Source organism: Macaca fascicularis, chromosome 1, assembly GCF_037993035.2.
Source record: "Macaca fascicularis isolate 582-1 chromosome 1, T2T-MFA8v1.1".
Lineage (NCBI taxonomy): Eukaryota > Metazoa > Chordata > Mammalia > Primates > Cercopithecidae > Macaca > Macaca fascicularis.
Genome location: NC_088375.1, coordinates 210,809,768 through 210,827,877, shown reverse-complemented (window position 1 = coordinate 210,827,877; position 18,110 = coordinate 210,809,768). Strand labels below are relative to the sequence as shown.

General features: G+C 43.4%; 1 long non-coding RNA gene across 1 annotated transcript in view; it reads left to right on the top strand.

Moving 5' to 3' along the window:
• The window catches only part of LOC141408614 (uncharacterized), a 46,099-nt gene extending 28,657 nt beyond the window's left edge, over positions 1–17,442 (top strand). The window contains exon 3 of the long non-coding RNA XR_012424472.1: positions 17,280–17,442. This is a non-coding gene — a long non-coding RNA (uncharacterized lncRNA). The remainder of the gene's footprint in view (positions 1–17,279) is intronic.
• The last annotated feature ends 668 nt before the right edge of the window (positions 17,443–18,110 follow it).

Genomic DNA, 18,110 nt, shown 5'->3' with positions numbered 1-18,110 from the left:
CATATAACATACGCACATCCTCCCATATATATATTTTTTTAGGGGATAGGGTCTTGCTCTGTTGTCCAGGCTAGAATGCAGTGGTGTGATCACAGCTCGCTGCACCTTCGACCTCCTGGGCAAAAGCAATCCTCCCACCTTGGCCTCCTGAATAGCCAGGACCATAGGTATATGCCACCATATCCTATTTTTTTTGTACTTTTTGTAGAGACAGGGTTTCACCATGTTGGCCAAGCTGGTCTCGAACTCCTGAGCTCAAGCCATCTGCCCCCCTTAGCCTCCCAAAGTGTTGGGATTTCAGGCATGAGTCACTGTGCCCAGTCCCCTCCAGTATACTTTATTTTTTATTTTTTTGAGACAAAGTCTCACTCTGTCACCCAGAGTGGCATGATCTCAGCTCACTGCAACCTCCACCTCCTGGGTTCAAGGGATTCTTGTGCTTCAGCCTCCTGAGTAGCTGGGATTACAGGCATGTGCCAACACACCTGGCTAATTTTTTGTATTTTTAGTAGAGATGGGGTTTTGCCATGTTTGCCAGGCTAGTCTCAAACTCCTGACCTCAAGTGATCTGTCTGCCTCTGCCTTGCAAAGTACTAGGATTGCAGGTATAAGCTACTCTGCCCAGCTCCCTCCTGTATACTTTAAATCGTCTCTAGATTACTTATGATACCTAATACAATGTAAACTCTATGTAAATAGTTGTTCTATCATATTGGTTTTTATTTGTATTATTTTTATTGTTGTAAAGTTATTTGTTATTGTATTTTTAAAATTATACTCTAAGTTCTGGGGTACATGTGCAGAACATGCAGGTTTGTTACGTAGGTATACACGTACCATGGTGGTTTGCTGTGCCATCAACTCATCATCTACATTAGATATTTCTCCTAATGCTATCCCTCCCTTTGCCCCCCCACCCTCTGACAGGCCCTGGTGTGTGATGTTCCCCTCCCTGTGTCCATGTGTTTTCATTGTTCAACTCCCACTTACAAGTGAGAACATGCAGTGTTTGGTTTTCTGTTCCTGTGTTACTTTGCTGAGAATGATGGTTTCCAGCTTCATCCACGTCCCTGCAAAGGACACGAACTCATCCTTTTTTCATGGCTGCATAGCATTCCATGGTGTATATGTGCCATATTTTCTTTATCCAGTCTATCATTGATAGGCATTTGGGTTGGTTCCAAGTCTTTGCTATTGTGAACAGTGCTGCAATAAACATACGTGTGCATGTGTCTTTATGGTAGAATGATTTATAATCCTTTGGGTATATACCTAGTAATGGGATTGCTGGGTCAAATGGTATTTCTGGTTCTAGATCCTTAAGGAATCATCACACTGTCTTCCACAATGATTGAACTAATTTACACTCCCACCAACAGTGTAAAAGCATTCCTGGCCAGGAATGATGGCTCAAGCCTGTAATCCTAGCACTTTGGGAGGCTGAGGCAGGCAGATCACGAGGTCAAGAGATCAAGACCATCCTGGCCAACACAGTGAAACCCCATCTCTACTAAAAATATAAAAATTAGCTGGGCATGGTGGTGCACGCCTGTAGTCCCAGCTACTTGGGAGGCTGAGGCAGGAGAATTGCTTGAACCCAGAAGGTGGAGGTTGCAGTGAGCTGAGATCATGCCACTGTACTCCAGCCTGGCAACAAAGCAAGACTCCATCTCAAAAAAAAAAAAAAAAAAAAAAAAAAGAAGCATTCCTATTTCTCCACATCCTCTCCAGCACCTATTGTTTCCTGGCTTTTTAATGATAGCCATTCTAACTGGCATGAGATGGTATCTCATTGTGGTTTTGATTTGCATTTCTCTAATGACCAGTGATGATGAGCTTTTTTTTTCATATATTTGTTGGTTGCATAAATGTCTTCTTTTGAGAAGTGTCTGTTCATATCCTTTGCCCAATTTTTGATGGAGTTGTTTGTTTTTTTCTTGTACCTTTGTTTAAGTTCCTTGTAGATTCTGGATATTAGCCCTTTGTCAGATGGATAGATTGCAAAAATTTTCTCCCATTCTGTTTACTCTGATGATAGTTTCTTTTGTTTTGCAGAAGCTCTTTAGTTTAATTAGATCCCATTTGTCAATTTTGGCTTTTGTTGTCATTGCTTTTGGTGTTTTAGTCATGAAGTCTTTGTCCATGCCTATGTCCTGAATGGTATTGCCTAGGTTTTCTTCCAGGGTTTTATGGTTTTAAGTCTTACATTTAAGTCTTTAATCCATCTTAAGTTAATTTTTGTATAAGGTATACGGAAGGGGTCCAGTTTCAGTTTTCTGAATATGGCTAGTCAGTTTTCCCAATACTGTTTATTAAATAGGGAATCTTTCCCCATTGCTTGTTTTTGTCAGGTATGTCAAAGATCAGATGGTTGTAGACATGTGGCATTATTTCTGAGGCCTCTGTTCTGTTCTATTGGTCTATATATCTGTTTTGGTACCAGTACCATGCTGTTTTGGTTACTGCAGCCTTGTAGTATAGTTTGGAGTCAGGTAGCATGATGCCTCCAGCGTCCTTCTTTTCTTAGGATTGTCTTGGCTATATGGGCTCTTTTTTGGTTCCATATGAAATTTAAAGTAGTTTTTGTTTGTTTGTTTGTTTTGTTTTGTTTTGTTTTTTTAATTCTGTGAAGAAAGTCAATGGTAGTTTGATGGGAATAGCATTGAATCTACAAATCACTTTGGGCAGTATGGCCATTTTCACGATATTGATTCTTCCTATCCATGAGCATGGAATGTTTTTCCATTTGTTTGTGTCCTCTCTTATTTCCTTAAGCAGTGGTTTGTAGTTCTCCTTGAAGAGGTATTCACATCCCTTGTAAGTTGTATTCCTAGGTATTTTATTCTCTTTGTAGCAATTGTGAATGGGAGTTCACTCAAGATTTGGCCCTCTGTTTGTCTATTATTGGTGTATAGGAATGCTTGTAATTTTTGCACTTTGATTTTTTATGCTGAGATTTTGCTGAAGTTGCTTGTCAGCTTAAGGAGATTTTGGGCTGAGACAATGGGGTTTTCTAAATATACAATCATGTCATCTGCAAACAGACACAATTTGACTTCCTCTCTTCCTATTTGAATACTCTTTACTTCTTTCTCTTGCCTGATTGCCCTGGCTAAAACTTCCAACACTATGTTGAATAGGAGTGGTAAGAGAGGTCATCCTTGCCTTGTGCTGGTTTTCAAAGGGAATGCTTCCAGCTTTTGCTCATTCAGTATGATATTGGCCGTGGGTTTGTCATAAGTAGCTCTTATTATTACATATATGAGATATATTCCATCAATACCTAGTTTATTGAGAGTTTTTAACATGAAAGGGTGTTGAATTTTATTGAAGGTCTTTTCTGCACCTATTGAGATAATCATGTGGTTCTTGTCATTGGTTCTGCTTATGTGATGGATTACGTTTATTAATTTGCATATGTCGAACCAGCCTTGTGTCCCAGGGATGAAGCTGACTTAATCGTGTGGATAAGCTTTTTGATGTGCTACTGGATCTGGTTTGCCAGTATTTTATTGAGGATTTTCACATCGATGTTCATCAGGGATATTGGCCTAAAATTTTCTTTTTTTGTTCTGTCTCTGCCAGGCTTTGGTATCAGGATGATGCTAGCCTCCTAAAATGAGTTAGGGAGGAGTCCCTCTTTTTCTATTGTTTGGAATCATTTCAGAAGGAATGGTACCAGCTCCTTTTTGTACCTCTGGTAGAATTCAGCTGTGAATCCGTCTTGTCCTGGGCTTTTTTTGGTTGGTAGGCTGTTAATTACTGCCTCAATTTCAGAACTTGTTATTGGTCTATTCAGAGATTCGACTTCTTCCTGATTTAGTCTTGGGAGGGTGTTGTGTTCAGGAATTTATCCATTTCGTCCAGATTTTCTAGTTTATTTGCGTAGAGGTGTTTATAGTATTCTCTGATGGTAGTTTGTATTTCTGTGGTATCAGTAGTGATATCCCCTTTATCATCTTTTATTGTCTATTTGATTCCTTCTCTCTTTTATTCTTTATTAGTCTGGTTAGTGGTCTATCTATATTTTTCATCTTTTAAAAAACCATCTCCTGGATTCATTGATTTTTTGAAGGGTTTTTAGTGTCTCTATCTCCTTCAGTTGTGCTCTCATCTTACTTATTTCTTGTCTTCTGCTAGTTTTTGAATTTGTTTGCTCTTGCTTCTCTAGTTCTTTTAATTGTGATTTTATGGTGTCGATTTTAGATCTTTCTTGCTTTCTCCTGTGGGTATTTAGTGCTATAAATGTTTCCCTCTAAAAAGTGTTTCCCTCTAAACACTGCTTTAGCTGTGTCCCAGCGATTCTGGTATGTTGTGTCTTTGTTCTCATTGGTTTCAAAGAACTTATTTATTTCTGCCTTAATTTTATTATTTACCCAGTAGTCATTCAGGAGCAGATTGTTCAGTTTCCATGTAGTTGTGTGGTTTTCAGTGAATTTCTTAATCCTGAGTTCTAATTTGATTGCACTGTGGTCTGACAGACTGTTTGTTATGATTTTTGTTCTTTTGTGTTTTCTGAGGAGTGTTTCACTTCCAACTATGTAGTCAATTTTAGAATAAGTGTGATGTGGTGCTGAGAATAATGCATATTCTGTTGATTTGGGGTGGAGAGTTTTGTAGATGTCAGTTAGGTCCACTTGGTCCAGAGCTGAGTTCACGTCCTGAATATCATTGTTAATTTTCTGTCTCATTGATCTGTCTAATATTGACAGTGGGGTTAAAGTCTTCCACTATTATTGTGTGGGAGTCTAAGTCTCTTTGTAGGTCTTTAAGAACTTGCTTTATGAACCTGAGTGCTCCTGTATTGGGTGCATATACATTTAGGAAAGTTAGCTCTTCTTGTTTCATTGATCCCTTTACCATTATGTAATGCCCTTCTTTGTCTTTTCTGATCTTTGTTGGTTTAAAGTCTGTTTTATCAGAGACTAGGATTGTAACCTCTGCTTTTTTTTTTTTTTTTTTTTTTGGTCTTGGTAAATTTTCCTCCATCCCTTTATTTTGACCTTATGTGTGTCTTTGCACATTAGATGGGTCTCTTTTTTTTTTTTTTTTTTGAGACAGAGTCTTGCTCTGTCACCCAGGCTGGAGTGCAGTGGCCGGATCTCAGCTCACTGCAAGCTCCGCCTCCCAGGTTTACGCCATTCTCCTGCCTCAGCCTCCCGAGTAGCTGGGACTACAGGCGCCCGCCACCTCGCCCGGCTAGTTTTTTGTATTTTTTTTAGTAGAGACGGGGTTTCACCGTGTTAGCCGGGATGGTCTCTCGATCTCCTGACCTCGTGATCCGCCCGTCTCGGCCTCCCAAAGTGCTGGGATTACAGGCTTGAGCCACTGCGCCCGGCCTAGATGGGTCTCTTGAATACAGCACACCAATGGGTCTTGACTTTTTATCCAATTTGCCAGTCTGTGTCTTTTAATTGGGGCATTTAGCCCATTTACATTTAAGACTAATATTGTTGTGTGAATTTGATCCTGTCATTATGATGCTATCTGGTGATTTTGCCCATTAGTTGATGCAATTTCTTCATAGTGTTGACGGTCTTTACAATTTGGTATGTTTTTGCAGTGGGTGGTACCAGTTTTTCCTTTCCATATTTAGTGCTTCCTTCAGGAACTCTTGTAAGGCAGGCCTGATGAGAACAAAAATCTCTCAGCATTTGATTGTCTGTAAAGGATTTTATTTCTCCTTCGCTTATGAAGCTTAGTTTGGCTGGATATGAAATTCTGGGTTGAAAATTCTTTTCTTTAAGAATGTTGAATATTGGCCCCCACTCTCTTCTGGATTGTAGGGTTTCTGCAGAGAGATCCGCTGTTAGTCTGATGGGCTTCCCTTTGTGGGTAACCCAACCTTTCTCTCTGGCTGCCCTTAACATTATTTCCTTCATTTCAACCTTGGTGAATCTGATGATTATGTGTGTTGGGGTTGCTCTTCTTGAGGAGTATCTTTGTGGTGTTCTCTGTATTTCCTGAATTTGAATGTTGGCCTGTCTTGTTAGGTTGGGAAAGTTCTCCTGGATAATATCCTGAAGAATGTTTTCCAACTTGTTTCCATTCTGCTTGCCACTTTCAGGTACACCAATCAAATGTAGGTTTGATCTTTTCACATAGTCCCATATTTCTTGGAGGTTTTGTTTGTTCCTTTTCATTATTTTTTCTCTAATCTTGTCTTCACACTTTATTTCATTTAGGTGATCTTCAATCTCTGATATCCTTTCTTCTGCTTGATCAATTCAGTTATTGATACTTGTGTATACTTCACAAAGTTCTCGTCCTGTGTTTTTCAGCTCCATCAGGTCATTTATGTTCTTCTCTAAACTGGTTGTTCTAGTTAGCAATTCCTCTAACCCTTTTTCAAGGTTCTTAACTTTCTCTCATTGGGTTAGAACATGCTTCTTTAGCTCAGAGGAGTTTGTTATTACCCACCTTCTGAGGCCTACTTCTGTCAATTCTACAAACTCATTCTCCCTCCAGTTTTGTTCTCTTGCTGGCGAAGAGTTGTGATCCTTTGGAGGAGAAGAAGTGTTCTGGTTTTTGGAATTTCCAGCCTTTTTGCACTGGTTTTTCCTCATCTTCATGGATTTATCCACCTTTGGTGTTTGATGTTGGTGACCTTCAGATGGGGTTTTTGTGTGGACATCCTTTTTGTTGATGTTGATGCTATTCCTTTCTGTTTGTTAGTTTCCTTAAAACAGTCAGGCCCTTCTGCTGCAGGTCTGCTGGAGTTTGCTGGAGGTCCACTCCAGATGCTCTTTGCCTGGGTATCACCAGCAGAGGCTGCAGAACAGCAAAGAATGCTGCCTGTTCCTTCCTCTGGAAGTTTTGTCCCAGAGGGGCACCTGCCAGATGCCAGCTGGAGCTCTCCTGTATGAGGGGGTACCCACCAGATGCCAGCTGGAGTTCTCCTATATGAGGTGTCTGTCAATCCCTGCTGGGAGGTATCTCCCAGTCAGGAGGCTTGGGGGTCCGGGACCCACTTGAGGAGGCAGTCTGTTCCTTAGCAGAGCTCGAGCGCTGTGCTGGGAGATCCGCTGCTCTCTTCCCAGCCAGCAGGCAGGCATGTTTAAGTCTGCTGAAGCTGCGCCCAGAGCCACCCCTTCCCCCAGGTGCTCTGTCCCAGGGAGTTTTATCTATAAGCCCCTGACTGGGGGTGCTGCCTTTCTTTCAGAGATGCCCTGCCCAGAGAGGAGGAATCTAGAGAGGCAATCTGGCTACAGCGGCTTTGCTGAGCTGTGGTGGGCTCCGCCCAGTTCAAACTTCCCAGAGGCTTTGTTTACACTGTGAGAGAAAAACCACCCACTCAAGCCTCAGTTATGGCGGATGCCTCTCCCACCAAACTCGAGTGTCCCAGGTCGACTTCAGGCTGCTGTGCTGGCAGCGAGAATTTCAAGTCAGTGGATCTTAGCTTGCTGGGCTCCATGGGGGTGGGATATGCTGAGCTAGACCACTGGGCTCCCTGGCTTCAGCCCCCTTTCCAGAGGAGTGAATGGTTCTGTCTTGCTGGCGTTCCAGGCACCACTGGGGTATGAAAAAATACTCCTGCAGCTAGCTCGGCATCTGCCCAAATGGCCACCCAGTTTTGTGCTTGAAACCTGGAGCCCTGGTGGTGTAGGCACCTGAGGGAATCTCCTGGTCTATGGTTTGCGAAGACCATGGGAAAAGTGTAGTATCTGGGCCGGAAGGCACCATTCCTCAAGGCACAATCCCTCATGGCTTCCCTTAGCTAGGGGAGGGAGTTCCCCAACCCCTTGTACTTCCTGGGTGAGGCAATGCCCCACCCTGCTTTGGCTCACCTTCCGTGGGCTGCACCCACTGTCTAACCAGTACCAATGAGATGAGCTGGGTACCTCAGTTGGAAATGCGGAAATCATCCGCCTTCTGTGTTGATCTCACTGGGAGCTGCAGACTGGAGCTGTTCCTATTCAGCCATCTTGTCAGCCACCCACTTGTTACTGTATTTTTAAGAAATATTTTCCATCCACAGTTGGCTGAATCCTTGGGTACAGAGTGCTGACTATAAGTTGTTATCCAAAGCTTCAGAGCTGTCCTTGAACCCCCTATTCCTTACCTCTGCAAGTACCTCTTTTGACTTACTTCAAAATTAAGTCTAAATCCAGCCAGGGTTTGGCATGTCTATTGCTGCCACTCCAGTGCATGCCACCCAGATTCCTGCAATTGTTCTCCTTGCTTCCACTCTTGGTCCCTGCAGTCCCCACCAAGCAGCCACAGTGATCTTGATCTTCGGATGGCTAAATCAGAGCATGACACTGAAAGAAAAATCCAAGCCCTTCCCCAGGATCTGCAAGAACTGGCCCCTTCCAGTCTCTCCACCTGTGTGTTGATCAGCTCCAGCCACAGTAGCCTTCTTGCTGTTCCTAGAATGGACCACGCTTGCGCTCACCACAGGGCCTGTGCACTTGCCAATTCCTCCATTTTCCTGCCAGGATGTGGTCAAGGCTGTCCCATTCTCATGACTCACACTTCAGCTCACACATCCCTTTCTCAAAGCAGGCTTTATTTTTAAAAAATGTTTATTTATTTATTATTTTTATTTTTTGGGATAGAGTCTCACTTTGCCACCTAGGCTGGGATACAGTGCCATGATCTTGGCTCATTGCAACCTCTGCCTCCCGAGTTCAAGTGATCCTCTCACTTCAGTCTCCTGAGTAGCTGGGATTACAGGCACCTGACACCACGTCTGGCTACTTTTTGTATTTTAATAGAGACTGGGTTTCACCATGTTGACCAGGTTGGTCTTGAACTCCTGACCTCAGGTGATCCACCCTCCTCTGCCTCCCAAAGTGCTGGGATTACAGGCATGAGCCATTGCACGTCACCTAAGCAGGCTTTTATGATCCCCTTTTCAATGTTGCCCTCAACACATGAGCATCACTTTCTTCATAGCAACATTTGAAATGATCATTTTTAGTGGTTTATGGTTTGATAGCTCCTATGAGGGGCAGATCTTATCTATTTTGTTCAGTTTTATGTTCTCAGAGCCTCGAGAGAGTGCCTAGAAAATATTTACGGGAATCATACATATTTTGCTAAATGAATGAATAATGATGACTGTGGTTATTGTAACTTCTTTTCCTTTTCAACAAGCATACCCTGAGATATTGTAACTCCTTAAAATGTCTTCAGTAAGCTTAAAAGACAATGGTAGGTTTTTTTTTTTTGTTTTTTTTTAATGCGATGGAGTCCTGCTCTGTCACCCAGGCTGGAGTGTGGTGGCATGATCTCGGTTCACTGCAAGCTCCGCCATTCTCCTGCCTCAGCCTCCCGAGTAGCTGGGAATACAGGCGCCCGCCACCACGCCCGGCTAATTTTTTGTATTTTTAGTAGAGACGGGGCTTCACCGCGTTAGCCAGGATGGTCTCGATCTCCTGATCCACCCACCTCGGCCTCCCAGAGTGCTGGGGTTACAGGCATGAGCCATCGCGCCCGGCCGATAATGATAGGTTTCAAAACAGTATGGCACTATTTTCCCTTTTCTAAAATTTTGTTTCCAAAAACATATGCACACACATATCCATGTTTATACATACACATGCATATAATATACATAACACACACACACATTATACATACCCAAAGCATACACAAACATCTGTAAGGGCATACATCGAAATATTAATTCTTTTCTTTACAATCAAGATACATATGTTTTAAAATCAGAAATAATCTATAAAACAATTGCCATTTCAAAAACATCAAAGTTGAAACAATGTTTTTGATAAAGAAAACAACCAATAGGAAAAGGAGAATGTCCTAGGACCTGAGCTTAAGCCAACGAACATCCTGTTTCATTTTATTTCCAAATTCCTGACAGCCAAAGGGGTCTTGTGCTGCTCCCAGACATCACACGTGCTGGTCTGGAGAGAGGTGCTCTTTCCTGGTGTTCAGCTCCGGGAGGAACAGAGAGAGCATGGGAATGTTGAGATAAAGGGCGTTGTGCAACGTGGTGAACAATGTCCTCAGCTTCGCCAGTGACACTGACACATTCTTCATTAACTATTTGTCACATCCTCCCTCTATAAAAACTAGGGTATAACATCACATCACAACTCAGCAAAGATATTTTTGCATGTGGCAAAACTCAAGTGCTTGCATCCATTGCCCAACTCGTGGACGGAATCACAGATGCTTATACAATGCTGACAGCCTGCCAGGCTGTGTGCTAAGTACTTTACATACATTAACTGGTTTAATTCTCATATTAGGAGATGTGCCCTCGGAGATGGGCACTGTTATATTGCCATCATCATACCCATTTTACGGATGAATAAACTAGGTACAGAAAAGTTCAGCAACATGCTGAAGGTCATATGGCTGGTCAGTGGAAAAGCTGAGATTTGAACCCACGCAGGCTGGCTCTGGCACTCTGGGCTCCTTACCACGAAGCAATACTGCCCCTCAAAAACCAGGGGCCTGGGGCAGTTACGCAGTCCTTTCGACTCACACTGACTTGTCTTACTGTCCACCCAGATATGTTGACACTCGATTAATTTAACCAGCCCAGCCAGGCATATTTCACCTGGCACCGTTCTTTAATTAAGCATGGCTAAAGGCAACTGGCTTGTAGGTTTGGCACAGTAGTTTAGAATGGTAGGAATGTGCATTCTGGGGGCAGATTGCCTAGGGTTTGAATCGCAGCTCTAGCACTTTTAGCTGTATAACGGGAAACTTAACTGTTCAAGCCTCAGTTATATCATCTAGAAAATGAAAGAACTAACACTGACGTTGTATTGGGGTTGTGGAGATGAAAGGTGGTCATCACTATGAGTGTGCCTGTCCTAATACCCAATTCTGTTGAGAAGGTATGTGATAAAAATTAGTTATTGAGAGGCCAAGCCCACCAGCCATTCATTTATTCAATTTCCTCTTCCATAAAATGAGGAATAATCATACTTACTTCATAGGGTCGTTCGAGTAATTTAATCCAATAATGAATGTACAGTGCTTAGCATATGTACTATCTGTGCTTAAAAGTCAGGTATCATTGTTGTCATCACTTGCTGCTAGTATAACAAGGTGGGCAAGAGTGGAGGCTTGGCCAGGCACAGTGGCTCACGCTTGTAATCCCAGCACTTTGGGAGGCCGAGGTGGGTGGATCCAGGAGTTCAAGACCAACCTGGGAAACATCATGAGACTCCATCTCTACTAAAAATACAAAAAAACTAGCTGGGTGTGGTGGCACTTGCCTGTAGTCTCAGCTATTCAGGAGGCTGAGACAGTGGAATCAATTGAGCTCAGGAGTTCGAGGTGGCAATGAGCTATGATCAGGCCACTACACTTCAGCCTGGGTGATGGGAGTGAGACACTGTCTCAAAACAAAAACAAAAACAAAAACAAAAACAAAAAAAAAAAAAAAAGAAAGAAAGAAAAGAAAAAGAAAAAGAAAAAAGAAAAAAAGATTGGGGGCCCTTCAAAGTCACCCAAGCTGGGCTCAAACCATGGATTCTGGGGCAGGTAACATCATCTCTCTAAACCTCATTTTCCTCATCTGAGGAATGGGATAAATAACAGTCCAAATGTGACAGTGTGTGTAATGCTTTGGCATGCTGCCTGGCAATTAAGCCCTTAGTTACTATTCTCTCTAATGTGTGTTTACTGACTGCCCACTTGGTCCTAAGCACCTGTCCCTCTTGGGCAGGAATGGGCTGATTCTCCATCTGAGGAGTCCTGGGCTGGGGTCAAGGGTCTCCATTTGAGGATCCTTGGCTTGTAGACCATCTGGTCCATGGCTGGCATACATACCACACTAGAATGACCAGCTGCCCCCAGGAAAGCCAGCCTGGGTCCTGGCAGAGTGGGTGGGTGGTAGACAAGCTGTCTTGAAGCTCAGGAATGAGCACATCCTAATGCCTCTGAGCTTGGCAGACACCTTTGGGAAGCTGAGACCCATCTTCAGGGCCAGACACCCAGCCCCAAGTCCTGGCCTGAGGGAAGCTCTGGTCGCCAGCACCCCGAGCAGTCACTTTGTGCCTGAACAGAGCTTCCTTTGTGTGGTGGCAGCAGTGGATAACTGCTCCTGGGTGACAGGTTACTCACTGAAGTGCAATCCCTGATTTAATAACTGGAGCAATCGCTAGGCTGCCGCAGCAAGGCTACCGTGTTGGCCTCCAGGGGCAGGTGCCACAAGGGTTGTCACTGTACCCTGGGGAGGACCCCAGAGCCTCCATTCCAAGACATCCAAGCTACATCCATTATCCCCAGTGGGGTTTGAAACTTCAAGAAGGTGCTGGGCGCGGTGGCTCATGCCTGTAGTCCCAGCACTTTGGGAGGCTGAGGCAGGTGGATCATTTGAGGTCAGGAGTTCAAGACCAGCCTGGCCAACACGATGAAACGCCGTCTCCACTAAAACATACAAAAGGTAGCCAGGCGGTAATGGCATATGCCTGTAATCCCAGGTACTTGGGAGGCTGAAGCAGGACAATTACGTGAGCCTGGGAGCTGGAGGTTGCAGTGAGCTGAGATTGTGCAACTGCACTCCAGTCTGGGCAACAGAGTGAGACCCTGTCTCAAAAAAACAAAACAAAACAAAACAAAACAAGAAGGTCCTCAGAAAACCCTGGACGTCTTCAAGCTAATGGATCTAAAGTTTTTCTGGTGCTAACAGCAACCCCGCCCAGCAGGAATTATCATCTGCACTTTGTAGATGAGGAAACTGAGGCTCAGAGAGGTTGAAGTTAAGCAAGTGGCCCAAAGGACCTCAGCCAATCCAAAAGCCTTTCTTGCTGTCCAGTCATGACATCCCTGGTGGTGTTGAAAACAGGGGGAGCCTGAGGGTACTGATTAATCACCACCATTTAATCTCACTGAAAGCAGTTATTAAGTTGGTGCAAAAGTAATTGCGGTTCTTGCCATTACTTTTAATGGCAAAAACTCAGCAACTTTTGCACCAACCTAATACCATGTGGCAGGCTCAGGGCCAAGCAACAAGTGTGTATTGTCTCCTTCCATCTCAACATCACCTCCCCTGAAAGAGATGTCATTATTCCTCTTAACAGAGGAGAAAACAGACCTATGGAGGTTACTTGTCCCTGATCCCACAGCTGGTAAGTGGCAGAACCAGAATTTGAACCCACATTTCTCTGTGAGTAAGACAGATGGTGAATTATTACCACATACTGATTGAAGCAGGAGTTGGTAACATGGCAAGTCTTTTAAAACCCGTTTTTATTAAGTACAATACACATATGTACAGAAAAGTGTAATATACATTATAGAAAAGTGCACCAATCATGAATTTTCGCAACCTGAACACTGCTATCCACCCCAAGGTGCAGAAGCAGAACTTTCCCAGCAACAGACACATACACCCTCATCCCCCTGTCCTGACCGTTATCCTGACTTCTAATCTCATCAGTTCATTTTGTCCTTTAGCTAAATGAAATCACATATCGTGTGTCCTTTTGTGCCTGACTTCTTTCATACATTATGTTTGTGTACAGCAAGTGTGTTTTTCAACGTTTCATTATGAAAGTTTTCAAACATCACAGCAAAAGTTGAAAGCATTTTATAGTGAATATCCTTAAACTCACCATTTAAATTTTACTATGAATGTTGTACTGCACTTGCTTTTCTTTCATAAAGCCATTCTTTTAGACTTTCATTAATGCTCCGACTTCATTATGAATTTAAAAGTAAATTGCAGGCATCAGTACAATTTCCTTAACTACTTCAGCATGCACATATATTTGCTCACAACTTTTATCCTTTTGATGTAAAATTTATGATGAAATGCACAAGTGCTTTTTATTGAGTTTTGATAAATGTATACACCTGTGACCCCAAACTCTATCAAAATAAAGAACATTCCCATCACTCCAGAAAGTTCTCTCATGCCCCTTCCCAGTCAATTCTTTCCCCTCCAGCACCCTAGGCAACCCACTGTTCTAATATTTTTCCACAGTGGATTGGTTTTGCCTGTTCTGAAAATTCATATAAATGGAATCATACCTTGTATAATCTCTCATGTAAGGCTTCTTTCATTCAATGTAACGTTTTGAGATTCATCCATGTTGTTCCTGCATATCATTAATTCATTCCTTTTTATTAATGGGGAGTATTCTTTTGTAGGCATATATTGCAGTTTGTCCATTTTTCTATTGATGGACACCTGGGCTGTTGACAGTTTGGGGCTATTATGAGAAAGGTGCTATGAGCACTCTTGTACAAGGCTTTTTGTGAACATATGCTTTCATTTCTTTTGAGTAAATACTTAAGAGTACAATGACTGGGTCACAGGGTAGGTGTATGTTTAATTTTATTTAAAAATGACAGATCTTTTTCCAAGGTGGTGGTATCACTTTATTGCACCACCAACAATGTATCACTTCACCACCAACAATGAATGAGAGTTCCAGTTGCTCCACAGCCTCATCAACATTTGGTCTAATTTTTTTTTTTTTTTGAGACAGAGTCTTGCTCTGTCACCCAGGCTGGAGTGCAGTGGCATGATTTCAGTTCACTGCAACCTCCACCTCCCAAGCTCAAGTGATCCTCCCACCTCAGCCTCCCAAGTAGCTGGGTCTACAGGCATGTGTGGCCATGCTGGGCTAAATTTTTCTATTTTTTGTAGAGACGGGGTATCACTAGGTTACCCAAGCTTGTCTCGAACTTCTGAGCTCAAATGATCCACCCCACCTCAGCCTCCCAAAGTGCTGGGACTACAGGCATGAGCTACCACACCTGGCTGGTATTATCCATCTTTTTAATGTTTCTGGTAGGTATGTAGTAGCATCTCACTGTAGTTTTAATTCACATTTTTATTAAAAGCACCTCTTTCTCCAGATGGATACAGTTCCTTGCCAAGGCTCACAGCTTAGCAAGCAGAGTACATGCTCTGTCATGCAGAGTACAGCCTGCCCAATGACCCATAGTAGCTGTGCTTCAGGTCTCCATGGTGCCTACTGGGCAAAACGAACAGGAGTCAGCCCTTGAAGTACTGTATTTATTTTAAAGAAAAATAGCATTTATAGTGGTTGACAGTGGCCTCTGCAGTTAGACTGTCTGGGTTCAGATCCCAGCCTCACCATATACCAGTTGTGTGACAATGGACAAATTACTTCCCATTTCTAACTCTTCATTCCCTCACATCTATTCATAAGTTTGTGGTGAAGATTAAATAAGACAGAACATGTAACATGCCTAGCACAGAAAACACTAGTAAACATTAGTTGTTTTGTTATTGTTCTATCTGAGTAGAAAAGTTACACGCAATTTCTACAAATCATAGAAAATGAAGAAAAGTAGAAAGAAGCTTAAAGTTACTATAACCCTGACACCCAAAGATAACTGTTATTAATATTTGGCACATTTTTCTAGTATTTGTACATAGGATTAAAATTTTTATTTTTATTTTTTTAAATACAGTCTCACTCTGTTACCTGGGGAGGAGTGCAGTGGCATGATCTCGGCTCACTGCAGCCTCAACCTCTTGGGCTCAAGCAATCCTCCTGCCTCAGACTCCTGAGTAGCTGGGACCATAGGCACATACCACCATGCCCGGCTAATTTTTTCATTTTTTTGTGGAGATGGGGTCTCACTTTGTTGCCTAGGCTGGTCTGAAACTCCTGGGCTCAAGCTATCCTCCCACCTTGGCCTCCCAAAGTGTTGGGATTACAGTCGTGAGCCACTGTGCCTAGCCTAGAATTGTTTAAAAACACCAATGGCATCATACTCCGTATACAATTTCATACCCTCCTTTCTATATTTAACTCTATGTCATTAACATTTTCTCATGTCATTGCATGTTCTTCAAAGCTCCACTCCTAAAGGCTCTGGAATGTTCCAGCAACAGGTGCTGCACTGTGTCAGGTGATAAAGCAGTGGGTTGAAGATCAGTGATTCCAGAAACAGCCTTGTATCCTCTTGACTACATGTGATTATTCCCTTGGGACATTTTTAAAGCATTTGATAAACATTATCAATTTGGAGCACCAGGTCAAAACCACATCTTTTCACTTTTTCCTAAATATAAAATTAACACAGTTTGTGAAAAGAAGAAATAATACATGATTGTGAAAAATAGAAAGTGAAAGCCCCCTCCCTCCCCAATAATCTCACTAGTAAAGAAAAATCACTTTGATGTACATGCTCCCAGACCTTCTATTCCATACATATGCAACCATAGATATAAGTACACTAACCCAAGAGTAGAAGGGGATGCTGGAGTCTGCCTGTGCCTGGTTCAAGTCCTGACTCTGCTGTGTATTCACTGTGTGACCTAGGGCAAGTTAATTCACCTCACTGTGCCCTGTCTTCAAAAATTGCTTCATTTGTTTCTGGAGTTATTTTTCAAATATCTCCAGGTTCCTCAACATTCTCAACCCTGAATGGATACAGGAGAGTCTGCTGGAGTCTGTACCTGAAACTGGGCCAGGAATGCCTTAGCCCTTTGGACCAGATATTCCTCTCGTGCTGCTGTCCTAGAGGTCCCTGGACCACAGGCGAGGTTGAGGTTCCCCAGCTTTGCAGCAAGTAAACATTGATTCACTTGGGCACACAGGGTAATTGCACAAATTGCCCATGCAGATGGGTGCCTCATGCCTAGTTACCCAATGCTTACCAAGGTAGGTGTGGTTACCCCAAGACAGGTGGGTGCCCAGGCCTCACCCACTACTTGGAGGCCCCAGTCATAGTCATCATATCAGGGAGTATGGGGGATGCCATTTGGGGCCTCCTCAAAAAAGACACCACCTGCTCTAGCCCAGGAAGTCAAGCTGTGGTTGCCTACCTTGGGACAGTAGGGACAGCTTGCTGGGCTTGTAAATAAATGTGGAGCAAATCACAGTGAATGACCCACACCTCACTTAGGCCTTCACCAGGCATTGCCAAATGCTGCCTTCTCTTTACTCGCCCAGGAGCCCGGGCACATTGGTGTCTTCATTATTTCCGAGTGGATCTTATTCAATAACCCAGGGAAAACCAACAATGTGATTAGTTAAAATCTTAAGACACACTCTGTTTTGTATCTGTAGACTCTACTGAGCTACTTCCTCCGGGAAGAAGGAATTGGGCCACTTGTTGGGTTTATTTATTTACTTATCTACATGCATCTGGACAGTTTTGCATTATGATTCATTCTGGGAAAGCTGTATCAGATGGGACCACATCCAAGGAGGAACCGGGTTGGGAAAGGATGCTGGAATCCCGGAATCGCCTCCTCAGTCACCTCAGAATCAGGATTCTTCTCTTTTTTTATGATTTCTCCTTCACAATGAGTTTCCTCCCCAGAAACCTCACTAACCCTGAAACTTTTTGAACATTTTCCACAGGTAAAGGAGGCTGGTCTTCTGGACTCAGCTGAGTCCTGGGTGACTCAGGCTGAGTCCTCAGGAAAACCCAGGGGCTCAGGATGCAACGTGCAGAGTCCCAGGCCGGTGGCCCAACCTCCTCAAGCCTTGTCTTCTCATCAGCAAAATAAAAAGTTCCCTCTCAGGGTGTTGCAGTTTTCGATACAATCACACTGTGGATCAGGCTCACTTCGGGGCCATTGCACATTCTGTTCCCTTTTTCTGAGACACAATTCCTCTCTTCCCATCACCACTCCAGCCTCTCAAGTTGGTTAACACCAACCATCCTTCCAGCTGTAGTTTAAATATCATTTCTGGCCAGGTGCTCATGCCTGTAATCCCGGCACTTTGGGAGGCCAAGGTGGGCAGATTGCTTGACTCCAGGAGTTCAAGACTAGCCTGGGCAACATAGACCCTGTCTCTACAAAAGTAAACAAAATTAGCCCAGTGTAGTGGTGTGTGCCTGTGGTCCCAGATACTCAGGAGGCTGAGGTGGGAGGATTGCTTGAGACTGGGAGGTTGAGGCTACTGTGAGCTGTCATCATGCCATTGTACTCCAGCCTGGGTAACAGAGCAAGACCCTGTCTCAACATTAAATAAATACATAAATATTATTTCTTCAGAGAGCACCTCAGCCCAGCGCAGATGCACAATTCAAAGCACACACAGTCCCTTGAACTTTTCCTTCTCAGCCTCATCACATCTGTAATTTAAGTAACTCTTTGTTTAACATCTGCCTCCTTGGCCCAGCCCAGGAGCCCCATGGGGTAGGGCTGGGTCTCTGTTGCTCATCCCTCCATCCCACTCCTCATG